Source organism: Oncorhynchus kisutch, linkage group LG14 (assembly GCF_002021735.2).
Source record: "Oncorhynchus kisutch isolate 150728-3 linkage group LG14, Okis_V2, whole genome shotgun sequence".
NCBI classification, from domain to species: Eukaryota; Metazoa; Chordata; class Actinopteri; order Salmoniformes; family Salmonidae; genus Oncorhynchus; species Oncorhynchus kisutch.
Window position 1 is genome coordinate 37,339,596 of NC_034187.2, and position 18,461 is coordinate 37,358,056.

Genomic DNA, 18,461 nt, shown 5'->3' on the forward strand with positions numbered 1-18,461 from the left:
TGTATGTATAGATGAAATACACTGAGATAGAAGACAGGACACTTACTAGATCTACTGTACTGTAGACCTAAATCACCCAAAAGACCTACGCCCAAACGCCTCATACACAGGTAAGTCTGACCTTAGACCTTCGGACTTTGGCTTAAGGTGTGGGGGTGGAGGAGAACTCACCTGGCTTGGTTTGAGATGGGACCCTTCCCTGACTGCCACTGAAGGAGTTTGGGTTCAGCTTTAAACCCGAGAAGTTGCCAACGGCTTAGTGCCGTTTGGCATATCTTATGGCGGCTAGTTTATTTATAGTATGGCATGTGTTGGGAATTGGGTTATTAGGGTTCATTAGTTTTGAGCAGCGTATCATTTCTCTCTGGGTTTTCGTTGAAGTTGGGTGGACTTTTCCACACTGTCATTTAAATGCGAGGCATGTACATTGCACCTGAAAACCAATGAGAAGAACTGAAAAGAGGGAAATGGAAAGACCACAACAATAAGTTGGTTGAATCCGTCTGATAGATGTATCTGATGTGACACAAACACATAAGGAGAAAAGCAGAAAATAATGTTGCTCATACTGTCATTTAATTCCCTGAGAATGTGAAGTAACAATATATCACAGCAACCTGTTAGTGTTATCTTCTTAGCGATTTAATTGGGTTGTACGGTACATACCTCGGGGAGTTTTGCGATGTGTATCAAGAGTAATTGCTAGTAAACACTCACCGCTTAAGCCAAGCACTCTTTCTCATTTATTCCCTTTGTCTGTGCTCTTTCTCTTTCTGTGCTCTTTCTCTTTCCGTGCTCTCCTCTTTGTCTGTGCTCTTTCTCTTTCTGTGCTCTCCTCTTTGGGTGCACTCTTTCTTCCCCCCTTTTCTTTCCATGCTATCTTTCTTCAATGTCTTTCGGTGTTGTTTTCCTTTCTGTGCTCTTTCTATCTCTTCCCGGTGCTTGTGGCACAGTTAAAGTCCTGACCCATGACAGGAGCATATTTTTGCCATTACTCTCATTATTATCCTATTGGTCCTCAAATCAATGCATCTCCACGGAGACGATGCAAAACTATTATTTTACACAGTTAATACCCGAGGGAGAAGATTAAATGTTCAATCTTTATGCTTAGGTGCAAAATACTAGCTGCAAATACATTTACTGTTGATGATCTAATGACGGTAGAGGATGAACCACATAGCTGCCTATAATGCCTGCGAAAGCTCGGGGGCAGTTTCTGTTGCTTTCCAGGACTCAGTTTGTGTGTTCTGTTAATGGAACACCACCACCACTTAAATGAGTGGCTATCTACAATTAATTCATTCCTGCCTTTTAATTGGCTTTGATTAAACTTGATTATTTTAAAGGTTCATTCCAAACCTAGTTTAACAGTGGTTTGTTTGATGGAGGGGTTTTCCTTTGAATATCAGTCAATATCAATTTGGGTTTCTTTAAAGGAGTCAATCAGGATTCCCAGCTCTTAACGAGCTTTTAAATGATTATTGGCTTACTGTACATGACTAACAGCCTCTTGGGCAATAAAGGCTAGTTGATGGGCTAATACTGGTGCTTCCAGAGTGGTGAAGGCACGGAGGGACCCAGGAGGTCAGATTTAAAGCTGCACATCGACCAGAGCTGCTATCGGTCAAATTTCATTACAGGCTGATATTTGAGAGCACAGCAAGACTCAAATGATCAAATGATCTTTATATTTTTCTCAAAAGATACTCTTTATAAACACTGTGAACCGGAACATAATCCAAATAGGCTTTTTTTAGGATTACATTTTTTCATTTGAAATTCCTCAAATGAATGAAATAATGTATTATTTCCTTTTAGCATATTCCTGAAGACTTGCGTTAGCTCCCCAAGCATATGCTTAGGCTTTAGCTCAGTGGGCATGTACAGCTTCATGGCGCACAGACGACCCTGGTTAAAAATCCAGTCGGTCACATAGCCGTGACCAATATTATCGTCTCAGGGACCAGGTTTTTCTGCCGTTACGTCTTCACTACACGGATTAGACTCAGAATGTGTGTGTGTGTGTGTGTGTGTGTGTGTGTGTGTGTGTGTGTGTGTGTGTGTGTGTGTGCATCTGTGTACTTGCTTGCTTGCACCCGCCCGTGTGTCTGCATGACTGCATGCATATTTTCTTGTCTGCGTGTGTGTGTAAGAGAGAGCGAGAAGAGTGTATAAATGTTATTTTAAAGGGATTCCAAGACAATTAAACGCTGTCTCCTCAGACCTGCGGGCAGAATAATTCTAAGCGTTCCCCATCCGGCACGACACAGATTTGCGGAAACTGTGAAATTAGCCCTTGATTAGCTCTCTTGTTGTTCTTCTGTGCAGCTGTTTGAATGGGCCTCAGCATCAGATAGAGACACAAAATACGTTCTACTCTTGAGTCATGTTAATGACACGGTTTATGTTATGTTGTAATAGTTGAAAAGTTGTTGGAAACACTCAAATATAGTTGTGGATCAGTTGTGTAGTACTACCGGCAGTACTAGGCAGCCACTCAGTCTGAGGAGAAAAGAGAGTCAAGACTAACGGCATCCATATCAGGAAGTCGTCAAACTGCATTCCTAATATGGACTCCGTCAGTGATGTAGCGGTAAAACATATGGTTGGTTATGTGAGAAAAGTAACACTCTCCATACTTAATATTTTTTGTGTGAGTTTTATTTTTTAATATACAACACAAAACAAAACACAAAACATTCTCAAAGATGGTGTCACGATCGTTATAATGATTGGACCAAGGCGCAGCGTGCGTAGAATTCCACATGTTTAATAATGAATCAACTCAACAAACAAGACAGAAGAAAAACGAAACGTGCCGTTCTGGGCTGCTCACAGGCAGCTACACAAAAACAAGATCCCACAAAACACAAAGGGGAAATGGCTGCCTAAATATGATCCCCAACCAGAGACAACGATAAACAGCTGCCTCTGATTGGGAACCATACCAGGCCAACATAAAAATATAAATCACCTAGATGACGCACCCTAGTCACACCCCGACCTAACCAACATAGAGAAAGAAAAGCTTTCTATGGTCAGGGCGTGACAGATGGTCAACAGACAATTTTCAAATTCTATCAAATGTGTCTGGTTTATGTTTGATTTTGTAATATATATATATATATATATAGTCTAATGGCATGTACAGTACCAGTCTAAAGTTTGGACACACCTACTCATTCAACGTTTTTTCTTTATTTTTACTATTTTCTACAATGTAGAATAATAGTGAAGACATCAAAATTATGAAATAACGCGTGGATTCACGTAGTAACCAAAAAAGTGTTCAACAAATCAAAACATATTTTAGAATGACAGCTTTGCACACTTTTGGCAATCTCTCAACCAGCTTCACCTGGAATGCTTTTCCAACAGTCATGAAGAAGTTCCCACATATGCTGAGCACTTGTTGGCTGCTTTTCCTTCACTCTGTGGTCCAACTCATCCCAAAACCATCTCAACCATCTCTTGAGGTCGGGTGATTGTGGGGGCCAGGCCATCTGATGCAGCACTCCATCACACTCCTCCTTGGTCAAATAGCCCTTACACAGCCTGGAGATGTGTTGGGTCATTGTCCTATTGAAAAACAAATGATAGTCCCACTAAGAGCAAACCAGATGGGATGGAGTATCGTTACAAAATGCTGTGGTAGCCATGCTGGTTAAGTGTGCCTTGAATTCTAAATAAATCACTGACATTGTCACCAGCAAAGCACCCCCACACCATCACACCTCCTCCTCCATGCTTCACTCATCAGACCAAAGGACAGATTTCCACGGTCTAATGTCCATTGCTCGTGTTTCTTGGCCCAAGCAAGTCTGTTCTTATTATTGGTGTCCTTTAGTAGTGGTTTCTTTGCAGCAATTCGATCATGAAGGCCAGATTCACACAGTCTCCTCTGAACAGTTGATGTTGAGATGTGTCTGTTACTTGAACTCTATGAAGCATTTATTTGGGCTGAAATTTCTTAAATACAGTTAACTCTAATTAACTTATCCTCTGCAGTAGCGGTAACTCTGGTTCTTCCTTTCCTGTGGTGGTCCTCACGAGAGCCAGTTTCATCATAGCGCTAGATGGTTTTTGCGACTTCACTTGAAGAAACATTCAAAGTTCTTGACATTTTGCGGACTGAATGACATTCATGTGTTAAAGTAATGATGGACTGTCGTTTCTCTGTTTATTGAGCTGTTCTTACCATACTATGGACTTGGTCTTTTACCAAATAGGGCTATCTTCTGTTTACCACCCCTACCTTTCCACAACACAACTGATTGGCTCAAACACATTAAGAAGGAATAGAATTCCACTTTTTTTTTTTTAACAAGGTAGACCTGTTAATTGAAATGCATTCCAGGTGACTACCTCATGAAGCTGGTTCAGAGAATGTCAAGAGTGTGCAAAGCTGTCATCAAGGCAAAGGGGTGGTTACTTTGAATAATCTCAAATATAAAATATATTTTGATTTGTTTAAAACCTTTTTGGTTACAAAGCTCAGCAAAAAAATAAACGTATCTTTTTCAGGACCCTGTCTTTCAAAGATAATTTGTAAAAATCCAAATAACTTCACAGAGATTCATGGTAAAGGGTTTAAACACTTTTTCCCATGTTTGTTCAATGAACCATAAACAATTAATGAACATGCACCTGTGGAACGGTCGTCAAGACACTAACAGCTTACAGACGGTAGGAAATTAAGGTCACAGTAAAGTTAACTTAGGACACTAAAGAGACAATTCTACTGACTCTGAAAAACACCAAAAGAAAGATGCCCAGGGTCCCTGCTCATCTGCGCAAACGTGCCTTAGGCATGATGCAAGGAGGCATGAGGACTGCAGATGTGGCCAGGGCAATAAATTGCAATGTCCGTATTGTGAGACGCCTAAGACAGCACTACAGGGAGACAAGACGGACAGCTGATTGTCCTCGCAGTGGCAGACCACGTGTAACAACACCTGCACAGGATCGGTACATCCGAACATCACACCTGCGGGACAGGTACAGGATGGCAGCAACACCTGCCCGAGTTAGACCAGGAACGCACAATTCCTCCATCAGTGCTCAGACTGTTCGCAATAGGCTGAGAGAGGCTGGACTGAAGGCTTGAAGGCAGGTCCTTGCCACACATCACCATCAACAACGTCGCCTATGGGCATAAAGCCACCGTCGCTGGGCCAGACTGGCAAAAAGTGTTCTTCACTGACGAGTCGCGGTTTTGTCTCACCAGGAGTGATGGTCGGATTCGCATTTATCGTCGAAGGAATGAGCGTTACACCGAGGCCTGAACTCTGGAGCTCAGATCTCTGGAGTGTGTCACAGCATCATCGGACTGAGCTTGTTGTCATTGCAGACAATCTCAGTGCTGTGCGTTACAGGGAAGACATCCTCCTCCCTCATGTGGTACCCTTCCTGCAGGCTCATCCTGACATGACCCTCCAGCATGACAATGCCACCAGCCATACTGCTTGTTCTGTGCGTGATTTCCTGCTAGACAGGAAATGTTCTGCCCTGGCCAGCGAAGACCCCGGATCTCAATCCCATTGAGCACGTCTGGGGTTAGGGCCATTCCCCCCAGACATGTCCGGGAACTTGCAGGTGCCTTGGTGGAAGAGTGGGGTAACATCTCACAGCAAGAACTGGCAAATCGGTGCCACCAGATATACTGACTGTTACTTTTGACCCCCCCTTTGTTCAGGGACACATTTTTCCACTTCTGTTAGTCACATATCTGTGTAACTTGTTCAGTTTATGTCTCAGTTGTTGAATCTTGTTATGTTCATACAAATATTTACACAAGTTAAGTTTGCTGAAAATAAACACAGTTGACAGTGAGAGGACGTTTCTTTTTTTGTTGCTGAGTTGCTGAGTACATGATTCCACATGTGTTCATTCATTTTTTTTAAATATCTTTTCACAATTTTTCTCAAATGTAGAAAATTGTAAAAATGAAGAAAACCCTTGAATACGTGTCCAACCTTTTGACTGGTACTGTAGGCACGGTAGATAGTTCCGTCCTCCAGTTTGTTATTGAGGGTGGATATGAGGCATTCCAATTCTTGGCTATAATACTTTTTTTTGCAATTAGACTTAGGTTACAAAACTTTCTCTGATATTGATCACCTGTTTTACATATCCAACAAACATAATCGTGGAGATGAATGGATATAAATTCCTAGACCTAATGAAATGATAACACATACATTATCCCAAAATGGTGTCAGTAGGTCACAGGACCACAGCATATGTAATAGGGTTTGTTTGTGCTTTTTGAATCTCCAACAGACGTGACATTTCTGGGTGCATTACATTCATTTTGGCAGGAGTGTAGTAAGTCGTATGAGTCTTAAATTGCGGTAGTTTATGTCTTAAGTTGTAAGAGCAGGTATGAACACTTTCACATATACAGTTGAAGTCGGTAGTTTACATACACTTAGGTTGGAGTCATTAAAACTTGTTTTTCAACCACTCCACAAATTTCTTGTTAACAAACTATAGTTTTGGCAAGTCAGTTAGGACATATACTTTGGGCATGACACAATTCATTTTTACAACATTTGTTTACAGACAGATTATTTCACTTTTAATTCACTGTATCACAATTCCAGTGGGTCAGAAGTTTACATACACTAAGTTGAATGTGCCTTTAAACAGCTTGGAAAATTCCAGAAAATGATGTCATGGCTTTAGAAGCTTCTGATAGGCTAATTGACATCATTTGAGTCAATTGGAGGTGTACCTTTGGATGTATTTCAAGGCCTACCTTCAATCTCTGTGCCTCTTTGCTTGACATCGTGAGAAAGTCAAAAGAAATCAAGACCTCAGAAAAGAATTGCAGACCTCCACAAGTTTGGTTCATCCTTGGCAGCAATTTCCAAACACCTGAAGGTACCACGTTCATCTGAACAAACAATAGTATGCAAGTATAAACACCATGGGACCACGCAGCCGTCATTCCGCTCTGGAAGGAGACGTTCTCTGTCTCCTAGAGATGAACGTACTTTGGTGAGGAAAGTGCAAATCAATCCCAGAACAACATCAAAGGGCCTTGTGAAGATGCTGAAGGAAACAGGTACAAAAGTATCTATATCCACATTAAAACTAATCCTATATCAACATAACCTGAAAGGTCGCTAAGCAAGGAAGAAGCCACTGCTCCAAAACCGCCATAAAAAAGCCAGACTACGGTTTGCATCTGCACATGGGGACAAAGCTCATACCTTTTGGAGAAATGTCCTCTGTTCTGATGAAACAAAAATAGAACTGTTTTGCCATAATGACCATCGTTATGTTTGCAGGAAAAACGGGGAGCCTTGCAAGCCAAAGAACACCATCCCAACTGTGAAGCACGGGGGTGGCAGCATCATGTGCCCTTCACAAAATAGATGTCATCGTGAGGAAACAAGATTATGTGGATATATTGAAGCAACATCTCAAGACATCAGTCAGGAAGCTAAAGCTTGGTCGCAAATGGGTCTTCCAAATGGACAATGACCCCAAGCATACTTCCAAAGTTGTGGCAAAATGGCTTAAGGACAACAAAGTCAAGGTATTGGAGTGGCCATCACAAAGCCCTGACCTCAATCCTATAGAAAATGTGTGGGCAGAACTGAAAAAGCGTGTGCGAATAAGGAGGCCTACAAACTTGACAGTTACACCAGCTCTGTCAGGCGGAATGGGCCAAAATTCACCCAACTTATTGTGGGAAGATTGTGGAAGGCTACCCGAAATGGTTGACCCAAGTAAAACCATTTAAAGGCAATACTACCAAATACTAATTAAGTGTATGTAAACTTCTGACCCACTGGGAATGTGATGAAAGAAAAAAAAGCTGAAATAAATCATTCTCTCTACTATTATTCTGACATTTCACATTCTTAAAATAAACTGACCTAAAACAGGGTATTTTTACTAGGATTAAATGTCAAGAATTTTGAAAAACTGAGTTTAAATGTATTTGGCTAAGGTGTATGTAAACTTCCGACTTCAACTGTATATGACCAATGGTTTTTCCACTCACGATCTGTTTCCAAGTTCTTCCTTTTTCCAGGTAGAGTTTCAATCAACATCTTTTGGTGCAGCAGCTTCTTTCAGTATTTTGTTCTATGTTGGATCCCTTACGTCCATCCAGATACTGTTGAAGTGATTGAAGAAGAATTCTGAGTTGTAAGAACTGAATGAAATTGACCTTGGATTATCCAGAGATCCATCATAGTACACATGTAAACAATGAATGATGCCCCTTTAGAAGCAGGACTTAAAGGTGTTGTCATTAAACTCTAGAGGTAAGGTGGGGTTATTCCAAATAGGGGTGCCTGGTGGTATTGGTTCTATGGTGTAAATTTCCCGAAATACAAATGGAATTGAGAATCATTTGGATTGCATTTTTTCTTCAATGCCTTGGACCCGAAGTCGTGAATATACAGTATTTTAGACGTGGCTTCAATACTTTCAATACATTTTTTTCACAAAAGGTGTGTAAATGCTCACGCAAAATTACAAAGGTGTGTAAATGCTCACGCAAAATTACAAAGGTGTGTAAATGCTCACGCAAAATTACAAAGGTGTGTAAATGGCGTTTACATGTTTTTCCCCTACACAGCTGGATACCATATAGACATGTTTTACATGTTTGATCAATTGAGGGAGAAATAAGAAATTAGTTGACTGTTTTTCTAATATTAGTTTTCAATTGCAAATGCTTCATTACGTTGTGCCCTATGGAACAGTGTGCTAAATCTCCATAGAAAAATGGATTTAAAAAAGTATTGTTCCTCTTCTTTCTAAGTGGCTCATCCTTGTTGGATAAATTGGGAGCTGAACAGAATGACACACAATGACATGTGTTTGGAGGAAAAATCCGAGGTCTGTATCTCTCCATTCCCCTCATTATTGACAGCTCTTGGGGTGTTCTTTGATAAGGGGTCGGAGGTCGTGTGTGTGGTGGTGAACACCTGGTGAGGACTAGTCTAAACTCACAGGATTAGAGTGTGTTAATCCAATCATAATGCCACAACTCAGTTGGGCTCCTCTCTCTCTCTCTTTGTGTGTTTCCAGGATCTTATGAGATCTCTCTGTCCCGTTTATTATCCCTTTCTACAGTCAGGGATGAGGTGTTTGCAAATATGTGTGCTTGTGTGTGGCTGTGTGCGTGCGTAGGTGTGGACATGCATATACACATTTGTGTGCATGTGTTTGCGTATATGTGCACATGTGTGTAACACACCTCTGAACTGCCTCACCTCTACTCCTAACCTCCAGTGAAGTGAATTCATCTCAATAAAGAGAGAGATAGATTTAGGTCCATGTGTATCTCTTAATGCCTTCTCCATTAGATCAGCCTCTGCCACGTCATGGTTGTCGCAGCAAATCAACTCTGCTGATGCCTCTCACTGCATCACAGGTCTGAAGTGTGTCATGCTATTATTGATATATACACCCATCGGCCAGTTTATTAGGTACACCCATCTAGCACCGGGTCTAGTACCATACCATTGCCTCCATAACAGCCTGACATTCTTCGGGGCATTTCTACAAGGTGTCCACAAGGATGTTGGTCCATACTAATGCGATGGCATCATGCAGTTGCTGCAGATTGGACGGCGGTACTGTAATAGTGCCTGTGTGTAGCTGGTGTAGAGGCTCCAGCAGCGCACCGACACCGACCTCGGGGACGACTCGGAGGACGAGCTGCAGAGCGATCCGGATGGAGACGGTGGAACTCCCACAGCAACGACGGGTCCAAGACGTCCTCCACTGGCACCCGGCATCTCTCCTCCGGACCGTACCCCTCTCAGTCCACGAGGTACTGAAGGCCCCTCGTCCGACGCCTCGAGTCCAGGATGGCTCGAACAGCATACGCCGGGGCCCCCTCGATGTCCAGAGGGGGCGGAGGAACCTCCCGCACCTCAGACTCCTGGAGTGGACCAGCCACCACCGGCCTGATTAGAGACACATGGAATGAGGGGTTAATACGGTAAACGGGGGGAATCTGTAACCTGTAACACACCTCGTTCACTCTCCTCAGGACTTTGAATGGCCCCACAAACTGCTGTCCCAGCTTCTGGCAGGGCAAGCGGAGGGGCAGGTTTCGGGTCGAAACACCGGGGCCTCACTGCGGTGGCGGTCAGCGCTCGCCTTCTGCCGCCTCATGGCCCATTGCAGGTGCCCGAGGACTCCCTCGGGAGCACGAGCCGAATCCCGCTGGGACCGGGTGAAGGAGGGGTGGACAGCAGATATGAGTAATAAACGTAATTTACTCAAATATTCACAAATACAAGCACAATAAATCAGTCCCACTATAATGGACCGTACAAACAACCGATCACTCACAAACAACCATGGGGGAACAGAGGGTTAAATAATGAACAGGTAATTGGGGGACAAGGACAAAACAAATGGAAAATGAAAAGTGGATCGGCAATGGCTAGAAGGCCGGTGACGTCGACCGCCGAACGCCGCCTGAACAAGGAGAGGGACCGACTTCGGCGGAAGTCGTGACAGGTACAATCAGGACTGCCACTGACTGGATTTTTCTTTTTGCCGGGAGCACATGGAGCTGGCGGCTGAGCAGAGGGAAGAGCCAGAGACCGTCAGGGAGGCAATGGCGAAGTTGGGAGAGAGTGAGATGAGAGAGATGTTGTGCAAGTGTGTTCTGCTCAACATCCGACCAGAGGATCCGGTTAGCATTCTGGTGCAACCTGTGCCGGCTCCACGCTTCTGGCCTCAAGTGCACCTCTCCAGTCCAGTACGTCATGTGTCTCCTCCTCGCACTCTCCCTGAAGTGCGTGTCCCCAGTCCAGTACGTCCTGTGCCTGCTTCTCGCACTCTCCCTCCGGTACGTCCTGTGCCTGCTCCCCTCACTCGCCCTGAAGTGTGTGTCACCAATCTGGCACCACCTGTGCCGGTTCCATGCACTAGGCCTCCAGTGCGCTTTCCCAGTCCGGTGCTCTGAGGTGCGTGTCACCAGGCCGGTGCCACCTGTACCGGCCCCATGCATCAGGCCTCCAGTGTGCCTCCCCAGTCCAGAGCTTCAGGTGACGGTCCCAAGTCCAGAGCTTTCCGCGACGGTTCCCAGTCCAGAGCTTCCGGCGATGGTTCACAGTCCAGCTTCTGGCGATGGTTCACAGTCCAGAGCTTCTGGCGACGAGTCCCAATCCAGAGCTTCCGGCGACGGTTCACAGTCCAGAGCTTCCGGCGACGTTTCACAGTCCGGAACCTCCAACAACGGGCCACAGTCCGGAACCTCCAATGACGGTCCACAGTCCGGAACCTCCTGAGACGATCCACGGTCCGGAACCTCCTGAGACGGTCCACGGTCCGGAACCTCCTGAGACGGTCCACGGTCCGGAACCTCCTGAGACGGTCCACAGTCCGGAACCTCCTGAGACGGTCCACGGTCCGGAACCTCCTGAGACGGTCCACGGTCCGGAACTTCCTGAGACGGTCAACGGTCCGGAACCTCCTGAGACGGTCTGTAACCTCCTGTGACGGTCAACGGTCCGGAACCTCCAGCTCCATGGCGGGAGACTTCCCCTGCGCAGATGCCCAGTCCAGGCACGGTGTCCGGTCCATCTCCATGGGCGGAACCTTCTCCTGTGCCGGTGCTCAGTCCAGATACGGCGTCCAGTCCTGCTCCATGACAGGAGCCTTCCTCTGCACTGATGTCCAGTCCAGATCTGGTGCCCACCCCCGCTCCATGGCAGGAGCCTTCCTTGATACCGAAGTCTGGGGGGGGGGGGGGGTACTGTCATGCCCTGACCATAGAGAGCCTTTGTTTTTCTATGGTAAAGTAGGTCAGGGCGTGACTGGGGGGGTTTCTAGTTATTTTCTATGTGGGGTTCTAGTTTAGTTTTTCTATGTTGGTGTTTGGTATGATTCCTAATTAGAGGCAGCTGGTTATCGTTGTCTCTAATTGGGGATCATATTTAAGTAGCATTTTTTTCACCTGTGTTTTATGGGATATTGTTTTGAGTTAGTGCATGTTGCACCTCTGTTGTTACGGTTTGTTGTTTGTTTCATTTATTCTTTGTTGTTTTTGTGCGTTTTCAATGAAAAAATATGTGGAAACCATATCACGCTGCAGCTTGGTCCGATATTTATTCCAGCGAACGTGACAATAGTCAACATACCTAATGAAATAATGTGTTAGTAATCCTGCTACAATCATGCAGTAACATTAGTGTACAGTTAGTAAGTAGTTTAGCACTTAAACCGGCTGGCCCAAAAGTTTACCTTGACTTGGAAGAGTTCCAATGTTGTGTTGGGTTGCCAGTTAGCTAACGTAGCATTCCTCTGTTTGAGCAGGGTGTTTGATTTGGCTAAACTAGCTAGCTGTATTTGCTAGCTAAGTAAGTAAGTGAAACTGAAAGCGAATTTTTTTTGGATCTCTCTCTCTTGCTTCTCCTTAATTTTGGAAGAAATACATTTGTTCAAAACTGTTCAACTATTGTCTTTCTCTCTCTTTGAGTCAACTACTCACCACGTTTTATGCTGTGCTAGCTAGCTGTAGCTTATGCTTTCAGTACTAGATTCATTCTCTGATCCTTTGATTGGGTGGAGAACGTCATTTTATGCTGCAAGAGCTCTGATATGTTGGTGGACGTCCTCCGGAAGTTGTCATAATTCCCGTGTAAGTCTATGGAAGGGGGTGAGAACCATGAGCCTCCTAGGTTTTGTAGTGAAGTCAATGTACCCAGAGGAGGACGGAAGCTTGCTGTCCTCCGGCTACACCATAGTGCTACGCTACAGAGTGCTGTTGAGGCTAAAGTAGACCTTCATTTCAAAATAGTGTGTTTTAATCAATTATCTGGTGATATGATTATATTTAGTACAGTTTAATATAACAATAACTTTTTAATGTTGAATTATTTGTTCTTTAAATACAATTCACTGAGGAGGATGGTCCTTCCCTTCCTCCTCTGATGAGCCTCCACTGCTCTAAGTTAATATCAATCTATCGCTATATTGATCCGTGGTGCTGTAGGACAAATACTGATGTGGTTTTACAGGGTGGAAGATGATACATTTAACTGATAGTTAGTGATGTATACTATTGATACAGAGACTGATGTTTTGCATGGTATATCGACGTTTGTCACTGATCCGCCCTCACTCATCGATAAAGTTGTAATGTGTTGAAGAATATTGTCGTGACTGGCATTCTCGGTAGAGGTTGTGGTTGTTAATTTCCCTCAGTACCATTCTATCCTAATAGCTTGTCTTTATTGTATCCATTGAAGTCATGAGCTTGAAATGTTCTAGACACGGACCACACAGGATGTCAAGTTGAAGCACCTTGTTTACAAGCTATTATTATTTTCAATCATAATCTTCTTCGTCTGCTATGTGGCATGTAAAGGCAATGTTTCTATGTTCGCGGAGACCGCATTTATGGTATTCGCTGAATATGTCGGCTCCATCAGAAAATACCTTCAAATGGTGCATAGCAGACAATGCGCCATCGGATTGAATCCCAGCCTTCCCCAGAACACTGGTCCTATTCCTTTGACTGTAGTGGGAGCAGACAGACAGAGTCAAGAAAGACACAGACCCCATGGATCATTTTTTGGTTATTATTAGCAGGTCTAGCAGTCAGATTCACCAGAGGACTTTGATAACCCAATTACTGTGTTTAATTAAGTGATTTACTCAGCAATAAGCCGGTTAATTAAACAATTATAGCTGGGCTATCTGGAGAGGGGGCACTGCTGATGAGCTGCAGGTGTGAAGGAGGGAATGAGAGTGTGAGGGAAAAACTCTGCAGATACTGGGAAAATAGTATTTCATACAATATTGTGCCTTGCAAAATCGTGTGTGTGTGTGTGTGTGTGTGTGTGTGTGTGTGTGTGTGTGTGTGTGTGTGTGTGTGTGCGCGCATTCTGCTCCTGTGGTACATTCCTTTTCTAATTGAGGGATGGTATAAACACCTCTTAGATAGTGGCAGCCGTAGCCTTTGTAACCTCTGATCACTTACATTACCTCTCTTTGCCTCACACACAGGGCCGGTTCCAGGCATAAGCAACGTAAGCGGTCGCTTAGGGCCCCAGACCAAAAAAATACATTGTTACGTTAACCCGGTGCAATTTTGAAATTTGGTTGTGCATCAGCAGTTTTTATCTTGTTTTTTTCTTATTATGTCAGTCAATGACAGTCCTTCAATCATCCATGTCAGCTAACAATTTTTAGATTGGTAGTTAGTCTCGTCAGCATGCAGGGCACGTGCCCAGGAGCCCTGATCTCTAGGGAGCCCGTATTGACTTTGTTATTCTCACTCAGCTGCAGTGCCTTCAGAAAGTATTCATACCCCTTGACTTATTCCACATTTTGTTTTACAGACTGAATTCAAAATTGGTTAAATGAAATAAAAATACACGAGAGAGACAGTGCCGGCCCTTCTCGCACACCACTTATGTGGTGAAAAGGATGGGGTGAGAAATAAATGTGTGGGATTGTGGTTCCTTTCCCTCTCTCTCTGTGGAACACTGAAGCTGGCTTGAGTTTCAACTGTAAAGTATGAGGCTCATATGGAAGTGTACGTCAGAAGACATCCAAATGCCCCCGTCTCAAAAGTGTTGAATGATCTATGCCAATATTGGCAAACAGTTCATCTATCCTTCACTCTCTCTCTGGCTGCTGTATCCAACATTTAATTCCATTTCAGTCCAGCTTGAATGTTCATCATGTTAGACACGTCGTTCCACAGAAGAATGTTCTGGACAAAGTATTTGAATTTGAACCCATTTTGATTCTATGGTTCCGGATGAGTTAGTGTTCCGGCCACATCATTGGTCCACTATCTCTCTGTATCTCTCCGTTGTTCTCTCTCAACACTCATTACCGCAGTGTCCTCATCAAGGCCAGGAAATGTAAAATAATTTACTAATCTCAAGGAAAGTGTTAAATCCGGATTATTCACCCATGGCTGATTCTCCTACAGCAATTTGTCTGTCTAGGCCTCTCCCTCCTATTACAAGGCAAAGTGATAAGTTCAACTTAATTGCAAATATGTCTTTGTTTTCTCTTATCATAGTTTTCCTGTGCTTGTAGAGAATTTTCTGACAATAGCTGTAGAGGGCTTTTGTGCAGTAGCTGAAATTTTTCTAAATATTTTTCTTTATCCATGATTTTCATTTGCAGTGCCACACTCACAACCTGTTGTGATGTCATAATGCACATAAACAGAATTGTTCATGTCTTTATTTATTCTTTCTACTCCATTTCTCTTCCTGATTATGCATTTCTGTCGATAGGGACATTGTCAATCATACTGGATGTGTGTTTCCCTGGTCCCACCATACCACACGCACACACACACACACACACACACACACACACACACACACACACACACACACACACACACACACACACACACACACACACACACACACACACACACACACACACACACACACACACACACACACACACACACACACGCGCGAGTGCTCAATGGAGCTTGAGAACCCAATGGTGCTTTTAGCACAAGGCTCATTTGTCAATCATATCAGTGGCTCAAACCCAGTGGTATTTACACTGGTACTGGCATGGCTGCTTTGGTCTGATAATGAACCCTCATAGAGTTGGTCTCCGTATTTCATATCATGGATGTATCTGAATGGGGTACCCCTGCATACAATAAACAGTATTTGTGGGTAGGTTATAGCAAGTTATAATAACGTTCAGCAATAAACCATTTAAAAGTAATGAACAAACAGTTCTCACTATTTATTCATTATTGCTCTCACTATTGTAAATGTTAGTAAGCTAGTTATTCACGTGTGTATAAACAACTTTTACATTCTGTATTAATGTCACTTTACAAATGACCTCGACTAACCTGTACCCCTGCACATTGTCTCGGTACCGGTACCCCATGTATATAGCCTCGTTATTGTTATATAATTTTCTTGTGCTCCTTTTTCATTAAATTTTTTACTTGAGTTTATTTAGTAAATATTTTCTTAGCTCTATTTCTTTGATCTGCATTGTTGGTTAGGGGCTTGTAAGTAAGCATTTCACGGTAAGATCTACACCTGTTGTATTCGGCATTTCACGGTAAGATCTACACCTGTTGTATTCGGCGCATGTAACAAATAGCATTTGATTTTATTTAAATATTCATAAATGTTTTGAGTGACCAGTGTAATTTCTCACAAGAAGATGGACATGCAATTGGTAGAGATTCCATCAGAACCTGATGCTCCTTCAGGTGTCAAAATGAACATATCAAGGATTAAAGAAAAAGCACACAACACAGAGGATGTTTAAGGAATTATATTGAACATTTCACTTGCTGAACATTTAAAGTGCAGTGTTACCTCTGAGGCTTGGGCTTATCTTAACTCATATCAATCCCATATCCCCTTTTCTCAAATCCGGAGGCTTTGAGGCTAGAAACACTGCTGATTTTCATTCTTAATTAAGTGCATTTCTTGAATTTTTCAAGTGCCTTCACTAATTCAACGTGGTCCTTCGAGCCAGATAATCAAGGACTGATTTCAGACCTGGGACACCAGTTGAGAAGACTCTCTGGCCAACCAGTGATATCAATCAATTAATAAATTACCTACCAAGTAGAAGAAGAAGAAAAAACAGTAGGACACTCCAGACCTCCAGGCTGATTCTTTGTGACATTTGCGAGCAAAAATGCTTGATTTTGCTATGGAGATTCTGACATTTTGCATGGCAATACGCAATTATTTTATCCAATTTGTCGCGAAAATGCGCTGACGAGGGTGTTTGTTTAAGTGTGGCTTGATTGAACTATATTATACAGTAAATTTGCAGTGATTGGTTGAAATTGCGAGCCCTCTTTTTGTACTGCGGTGATGGGTCCGCTTTATGTGATAATGTTGCAATGATTTGATTGTTTTGTGACATGACTGGTCAAATTTGCAAGCCCTCGCATAATATGCAGGGAATGGTTGATTTTGCTAAACAAATTGCAATCGCAGAATGGCGGAATCCTGGAGGGACTGATGTACTGTAGATAGTCTATAGAACCTCCTGGGATACACAGAGAACATCATACTTCAGCCCCAATCTCATTACCTTCCCTTCCAATGTCTAGCCATGAGGAACGAACCAAGCTATCTCCTGCAAAAATCTATGTAACTTAATAAGGTGGTTTTAAAACCACACCATCGGCAACCCCTCCTTTGTCCGCCCTGCCCGATCCCCTCGTATCGTATTTGTAATTCACTCCCCTACATTATAATCACTCGCCACCTGCCGGCCTTTCTTTAGCTGTTCCACGGGACACCATTAAGTAGAAACTCACTCAAGGAGGATATCGATTTGATGAGGAGTGGTGAAGTGGCTTTTGTGTCTTGACTGAGTTAGAGGAGGGTGGCCGAGAAGAACAACATGTCACAGTTTTGGACGTGAAAGAGATGTGTTTCTACTGTTTGTAGTAGAAGTGCTGATTCTACAATAGAGAGAGGCGATTGGAAGTGTCCAAGTTCACTGCAATGGGGAATAATAACCCGTAAACACTACAGATTGTTCATGAAATACAGGCACTCTCTTGTACCTCCCTCAAGGGAATGCCGTAGAGTAACAACAATGGACAGCACATTGTACTTTCTGATACTTTGCAGTACTAGTTCCCCTTGGGGTCGCACGTGAATGGTCAGCGCTTTCTGGGTATGTAATGTTCTCAGTGTATTTCCATGTCTCATACAGTAGACTTCATTTGTTGTATCCATTTAGTTTCTATGAAAAATAAATAGGAACGGTTTGAGATGCTGCACTGGGACCTGCATTTTGCATTGGAAGCACTAAACTCAATGAAGTACTTGAAAAACTGAAAACATAAAAAGGGGTATGAACTGTTCTCGAAAGGAGAGAAACTACTTTCAAGATAACTACTTTTCCCTTTCTGTGTTCATTCACACATGATGTTCTACAATCACACTCATCCTTTTCCAACTACTGTTTATCTATACTAAAGCAGTTTTTAAAGAGTGAAGGTAAGCTGCTCTCAGGATATGAATGATAACATTGAATCATCGTTACTGCAAGTTAATAAAATAGTTCAGTACAATTCAAAAGTAATGTCCCTGACAAACAAGTTTAATCTCTAATTATTTTAATTCTATAATAGATACACATCTATTAATTGCAGTTTTTGGGCATTTGTGTGTGCGTCATTGACATATACATGGTGTAGTCAGTGATATCATGCTTGTGTGTGTGTGTGTGTGTGCATCAGTGCATGGGCATATTCCTTGTTCTCTGTTTGTTACAAGTGCAACACAGCTTCGGATTCCTCTCTCCATATATCTCCAATCTCTTCCTGATGACTAATCCAGCAAAACAAAGACTCCGAAATGCATCAATGCTTCCGAAATGCTTCAATGCTTCTGAAATCACCCCGTTTCTTTTGGCCATTGTGCTCCCTCCCATCATGCCAGAAGCGCTAATTCAGGGTTCAATTAAAGCGATGATGAGTTTGG

At 43.1% G+C, this 18,461-nt stretch overlaps 1 protein-coding gene across 1 annotated transcript in view; it reads left to right on the top strand.

The window, feature by feature from the left end:
- LOC109903895 (prepronociceptin) overlaps positions 1 to 18,461 on the top strand; it is a 25,515-nt gene continuing 7,054 nt past the window's right edge. The window contains exon 1 of the mRNA XM_020500906.2: positions 1 to 110. The gene's annotated coding sequence lies outside the window, so the exon portion shown is untranslated. The remainder of the gene's footprint in view (positions 111 to 18,461) is intronic.